We start from the raw sequence: 7500 nt of genomic DNA on the forward strand, positions 1-7500 counted from the left end.
TACGCTGAGCTGGGAACCAGTTTCAAAAAGTCTGGTGCTCATTATACATATATCCTTGAGACACTTGGGCCACTTCCTGCTTTCCTGAGGCTTTGGTCTGAGTTCATTTTTATCAGGTCAGCTTGTGACTGTTTGCTTTCTCATTTCAATTCAGTTCAGTTTAATTGATTTAGTTGTATATTACTTGTAACAATAGACATCATGGAAGCAAATTAAAAATTAGTTTGGAAGAAATTACAAACTCTAAATCATGGTGCCTTAAAAAGCTGACGGACTGAGAGCTGTGATTGGATTCTGGATGTCGTGAAACAGGAACAGGACGTCACACCTTTAGTGATGTCAGAGTCACACTACCAGTCGTGTCTCTGAGATATACTAATGATGCTGAACATTGTTTTTGTTTGAATGTCCACTTAAGAACATGTTTTATATCCACGTTACATGAATGCCTTGCAGATTAAATCAGTATACTTGTAGATAACAGAAAAGTTTGTTTTATGAGTCACTCTAGATTTCCTTGTCACATGGGAAAGTCACAGCTAAGTGTGTTTTTATTTTCCTTTTCTTTGCAGACCTGCAGTGACCGCGTATATTGCCCTGGCTTTCGGACACTACGTCGTAGAGCCGTTTTTCACGCCGTGCCCAGCTCCTCTGCCATTAGTCAAATTAACCAGTTTTCTTGCAATGAGTGAGTTAAAACTGAATACAAATGAACTTTTTAGTACACCACCATCTAACCCACGAGTACAGTGCATTCCTTTGCCGTTCAGCTGTATTTCCTTTATAAGTTCCTCCAGTTTCCTCAGGTTTCTTTTGATCTCCCAAAGACATGCTGAAAGGCAGGACACTATATTGCCAGTGTGTGTGCACCATGTGATGAAAAGGCGAATCCTCACTTCGATGCGGTGTTTTCTGGACTCTCAACCCAAATTTAGTCAGGATAAATGGAAAACAAAATAACAAAAAAAAAACACTTATTCTACACAGGGTCACAGGGAACATGGAGTCTATCCCATGGGCAGACGGATGAAATGCCAACCCAATCGCAGAGCAACCGCTCTCTCTCTCACACACAAACACACACACGCACACACATGTCTTTGGACTGAGGGAGGAAACTGGAGTACCCAGAGAAAACCTCTGAATCACATGGACAATATACAAACACCACACAAAGGGAGGATGTACGTACGAATCAAAGTTCCGACCCTGGAGGCAAACCTGCTATCCACTAATACACTGTGATCTCCAAAAGAAATAACATACCATAATAATAACCCATAATAATAAACAGTGACATACTCTATTCCAATTGCATCACTTTGTTATTAACGGTGTTATTAATGTATTATAAACATACTGTGTTATTCCAGCATTTTTGGTGGCAGTGAACTGCTGGAGTGTATCGCTGGCCTCTCGTACACAAGTCATCCTCCTGATCGTTAAGATCTCTGCTCTGGTTCTGATCATCATCCCAGGAATTATGGCCCTGTCCAAAGGTAGCACAGATCTGATTCTGGACTAGATTTAATACAGTATAACTGTATGATCAAGCAATGATGTGCTAAATAGTTTATGTAAAAAAACTTGTTTTTAACTCCCTCTTCAGGTCAAACTGAAAACTTTGAGAATGCTTTTAATTCAGAGTCACTTACATTGAAAAAGCTGCCTTTAGCCTTCTACTCAGGACTTTATGCCTTTTCTGGATGGTAAGTGATATGCTTTTTTCTTTCTAAATACAGTTTACATGCATTAAAATGATATAAAATAAGCATGTGAATAAAAAAAGCCCACAATGTTGCATTTCTCTCAGTAGCATGTAGGCACAGGTCTATTCAGGTGTATCTACACACTGCTCTGTGAAATCCTGTTTGTCTTTGCCTTCAGGTTTGCATTAAACTTTGTGACAGAGAGGTAATCAATCCCAAAAGGTTTGTACAACAGGTAGAGAATAAAAAAAGATCCCAAGGCATCATCACATCTGTTCTTACCTTTATATTTACACTCGTTTCTTGCTGTTTCTTGTCAGAAACATTCCACTGGCCATCATTCTGTCCATGGTCACAGTTACTATATTATACGTGCTGGTGAATGTAGCCTATTACACTATGATGACCGAAGATGAGCTGCTGAGATCCGACACCGTAGCAGTAGTCAGTATGTTAGAAATATCAAACGGTGATTGATTTTTTAAAGGGCAAATTATTCACTGTCTAATTTTTTCGTCACACAGACTTTCACCAGTAAAGCCCTGCCCAGGATGGCATCACTGGTGTCCTGCCCCCCCTCGAGGCGCGGCTCCCGACGCGCCAACCCGTCCTGATAGTCCCGACAGGTCCAGGAGGGGGGAGCAAGGCACACAGCGAGGCAGGTGGGGGGAGCAAGGCACACAGCGAGGCAGGTGGGGGGAGCAAGGGACATGGCGAGGCAGGTGGGGGGAGCAAGGCACACAGCGAGGCAGGTGGGGGGAGCAAGGCACACGGCGGAACAGCCAGAGGGGCCGAGCGATGTCCACAGCCGAACAGGAGGGCCGAGCGACGTCCACAGCCGAACAGGAGGGCCGAGCGACGTTCACAGCCGAACAGGAGGGCCGAGCGACGTTCACAGCCGAACAGGAGGGGTCAAGCGCAACCCCCGACGCACGCAGCCAGACCCACCTCTCGGGAACCAGGAAAAGGGCAGGAAAAAAAAAAACACCACAAAACAGAACAGAAAAAAAATCCAGGGGGTAAAACGGGCCTGCAACACCCCCCGGGGACAGGAAGTGTGGCAGCGTCCTCCATGGGAACCGGATGTGAAGCGACGCCCCCCACCGGACAGATGCGGGGCAATGTCACAGGACACCGAAAAAAACAAAACAAAACTCGGGTTGGTGACATGGCCCCCAAGCAGGAAGTGAGGCGGCGCCCCCCGCGGAAAAGCCGGAAGCGGAGCGGCGTCCCCCACCGGAAAAATGCGGACCGATGTCACCAAAACCCGCAAAGTCCATGAGAAAAAAAAAATCCAATAAGAAAAAAAAATGCTCCATATCGGCCGGTCCAGGCTGAAGCTGTCCTGCTGGGTCCTGATCTGGCGGAATCCTTCTGTCACGGACGTGGGGGTAAAAATGGACCCAAATGCAGGACAGCTTAACAAAAACAGGGTTTATTAACTAAAGGAACACGAAACAGGACAAAGACAACAGGACAAAGACAACAGACGTAGACAACAGCAGACAAGGACAACAGAGGATTCCGTGCTGCACAAGGCAACGCGGCTCAACTAAATAATACAAATAATCATGACACATGAGGGACAGGTGTGCAGAGGCGGGGCGGAAAAGACAAGGGCGGGGCAGACACGTGAACAAGAAACAAATAAAAGGCACATGGCCAAAGTGCAGGCAGAGTTCTGACACACTGGTGCCCTTACTGGTAGCCATGTCCTGTCTTGGAGCCATGAACGGTGGGATCTTTGCAGTACCTAGGTATAGATTCTGTTCAAAGGAAACACATTGTCTCATTTATTAGGACACAAGATCACCTGCCGATTAATGCACTTATCTAATAAAGTGGACATTGTGTTTGTAAATTCTGCATCCTGTCTATTTAATCTGTTTCCTCAGATTTTAATGTGTCTGTGTGTCTGTGTGTAGAATGTTATTGGTGGCTGCCAGAGAGGGACAATGTCCAGTTCTGTTTTCCATGATACACATACGCAGAAAGACACCGATGCCTGCTGTACTGTTGCTGGTAATGTATTGTATTGTTGTAATGGCTGCTTCTACTGAATCATATATATTTGGTTTTACTGTTATTGCCTTTTCTCCTCAAGGGAGCATGAAAATATTATAAGTATTAGAACAAACACACGAATATGTATCTATACACTCTGACCAATCAGATATAAGCATTTATGCACTTTGTGGAATGTAACACTGTTTTAATGTAAGTTTTGTTCACCAGCGTTTAGTTGATGCAGTAACAACAGGCGGTTACTGGAAAATACTTAACACCAGTATAGTAAGAGTAACTCTGCTTGACTTGTGGCTGCATTGAATAAACCCATCTGTGAATATTTTTCATTAACAAAACGTTTCATTTTGTTCGATCCCTTATGTATGATGGACTGTCTCACTTCTTGTTGTTACAGTCCCCTCTAACTGTGATCATGGTGGCAAAAGGAGAAATTTATCAGTTGATCAACTTCGCTTTCTTCTCACGCTGGCTCTTTGTTGCCTTGGTTACGCTGGGGCTCGTCGTCCATCGCTATCGATTCCCAGACCATCCAAAAGCTTTTAAGGTTTCAAACTAGATAATGAACTTACTTATTTCATAACCACAATGATAACAATATTAAAAAATATATATATTTTTTTTTTTGCTGTTTTATCACTGCAGATGTTTTGAATGACATGTTTATAAAAGATCAAATTGTTGATTAAATTTGTGAAATAAAAGCTGAAATGAGAGCATCTGTCTGTCTGTCTGTCTGTCTGTCTGTCTGTCTGTCTGTCTATCTATCTATCTATCTATCTATCTATCTACTGTATCTATCTATCTATCTATCTATCTATCTATCTATCTATCTATCTATCTATCTATCTATCTATCTATCTATCTATCTATCTATGCATGAGCCTAGGTTCCTCTGGCTGTTCCTGTCATCTTCACAGTGGTGTGCTTCTTCATTGTGGGTCTGTCTCTGTATTCAGACCCCTGGAACACAGGTTACAGTTTGGGTGTTACATTCACTGGGATCCCAGTGTACTACCTGACCGTGAAACACTCATATGGACACCTGTCAATCACAGGGGCTATGTGACTATGCAGTTTGTAATAAGCACTATACAAATCAAACTGACTTAATTTAATTGAATATTGAATAGAATTTCTTATACTGTTACTTCTTTTTCATTCTTTATATGAGTTCTCCCCTCCCCTCCTCTTCCTCACCCCTCCCCTCCCCTTCCTCACCCCTCCCCTTCTTCAGCTGTGCATTTACTAAATGAGCACTGTGCTACGTCCGAACTGACCCCCCCCACACACACACACGCACACACACGCACACATACACATACACACACATACACATACACACACACACATACACACACATACACACTAACACACACACATACACAAACACACACACACATACACTTACACACAAACACATATACATACACACACACACATACACTAACACACATACACACAGACACATACACACAGACACACACACACATACACAAACACACATACACACACACGCACATACAGTACACACAGACACATACACTAACACACACACATACACAAACACACATACACACACACATACACTAACACACACAAACACATACACACACACACACACACACACACACATACACACACACACCTTAAAATGAGTTGTTTTAAGTTCCCGTGGAAAGTTTCCGGAAATTTACCGGAAATTTGCAGGAAACTTTCCGCCCCTTTGCAACACTACTCTGGTTAAGGGTGTCTGCTAAATGCTGTAAATGTAAAATCTCCTCTCCTTAATTTGTGCTTTCGGTTGATTAATGAATGAATTAGTTCATTAATTTATTTATGTTGCTAATGTAAATGGAGGCCGATAATCCTCACGAGGAGGAAACGGCCGTTTCAAAGAAACGAAGCCGATGAGACGCAGAACAAATCTTCTCAATCCGTCTCTGCATCTGCACAAGACGGCATCCTCGTCGTGGACCATCCCACTAGGCCTGACACACAAGTGGTCGTTATACCAAAAACCGCCGATCTTCAGAGCGCCCTCGATTTGCGGACTGCCAAGAGGAAGGAACGTGGTACTCAGGGGCCAAACAAGTTCATTTTGCTGAGTGGAAGCAGTGGATCTGAGGATGGAGTTAAAGCTCTGTTCCAGGCCACATCAGAGACTAAAAACCTCCTCCGACCTGAAGCAGGTGTAGCTGGAAATGACCAAACTCTACCAAACAGTGGATGTACGTGCTAATTTATACAGCGTATCCTATATATTATTCCTTCTTTATTCCTTAGTGTTTATTCAGTTGTTCATTCTGCTGTTTGTGTTAGTGCCAGTGAAAAATGAGCCAAACTGCAGCGTGTTAGATGACAGCCTGACAAACATCCAGTGGTTGGGGAAAATGAGCACGCAAGTCTCGGGTCCCGAAGCAGGAAAGAAAGACTCTGACAAAGAGAATTTCGATGGCTGTGTACAGCTCCAGGAGGTATTGTTTATATATTGTTTGGAGTCCTTTTCTAAAGCATCTTATTTCTCTGCACTCGCTAATTTTTAGTCTGTATCGTTTCTACAGAGTCTCAAATCATACACACTTCCTTAAAGTTCCCTTTAGATTAAATCCATATCATCAGTGTTTACTGTACTTCATTTAGCATTAACAAGATGGCTGTTCTTTAGATGTAAACCCTGTAGGCTGTTGGATTTCCTTTTATTATTGTACAAAAAAAAAAAAAAACAGATTCTGTTTCCCTTTTTTAGCCACAACACACCCGTACTTCAGGAATATAGTTAAACCTGGCTGGAAGGTAACACATTATTTTTTTATATATTTATTTGACTTTAATCCTATGTGAGCAGACTTTATTATTTTTATCATCTAAGGGAAATGAATTACTGTGTTATTACTGTATGTTTTATCTGTTTTTTTCTTTCTTTTTTCTCTCCCTATTAGAACTCCATTCGCCATAACCTTTCCTTGCACGACATGTTCATCAGAGAGAGCACACCAGACGGCAAGATCTCCTACTGGACCATTAAACCTGAAGCAAACCGCTGTCTGACATTAGACCAGGTGTACAAGGTGAACAGAAATCTTTCTCTGTATTTAAAACTACTTTTAAGGCTTAACCTTTAAGTTTCTTTACAAACGTGGACATGACCTCTTCTCTTCCCCGACCCTGCCACAGCCTGCCTTTGATCCAGCGGCCTCCTCTTTCCCACAAGCCATGCAAGTCTGTTACCAACAAGTAAGCCACTTTTTCCCCTTCTTTTTTTCCCTCTCCTCCTTCTCACAGTCAGACAGACAGAGAGGACACACGGTTCATCACCTTCTCCAAAGATCACACTTATTTTATTCCAGGATTTGAGTCGTCAAGGCAGAAAGCAGGAAGTTTAAGTCTAAACTATACCATGTCTCCTGTTTTGATCCATGTTCTTGGCATCCTCGTGTCATTCTCTGTAAATAAAAACTGTAAACTAGTTTGGAAACTGACAGGTTTTGTTTCTCTCCAGCAACAGAAGCGAGTTATGGCTGATCCTAAGAAAGCTACAGTCTGCACTACAGGTGGGTAAACATGGGTTTCCTGATGATATTTGTTCTGATTTACTGGATTTTTCTGCATTATGTATAAGGGTTTCATTTTCTGGAGTTTTATTGAGTATTAAAGTGGAGGACCTCATATAACTGCTGCTATTAACACAGATATTTTAGTAAATCGTACAGTATTTCATCTCTTTTTAACCGCTTTCCACCTGCCAGGAAAATATCCGTTGATG

General features: G+C 42.5%; 2 pseudogenes; both read left to right on the forward strand.

Moving 5' to 3' along the window:
• LOC132859240 (cystine/glutamate transporter-like) overlaps positions 1-5240 on the forward strand; it is a 5303-nt pseudogene extending 63 nt beyond the window's left edge.
• LOC132858750 (forkhead box protein M1-like) overlaps positions 4806-7500 on the forward strand; it is a 4045-nt pseudogene continuing 1350 nt past the window's right edge.

The sequence above is a fragment of the Tachysurus vachellii genome, chromosome 16, assembly GCF_030014155.1.
Source record: "Tachysurus vachellii isolate PV-2020 chromosome 16, HZAU_Pvac_v1, whole genome shotgun sequence".
NCBI lineage: Eukaryota > Metazoa > Chordata > Actinopteri > Siluriformes > Bagridae > Tachysurus > Tachysurus vachellii.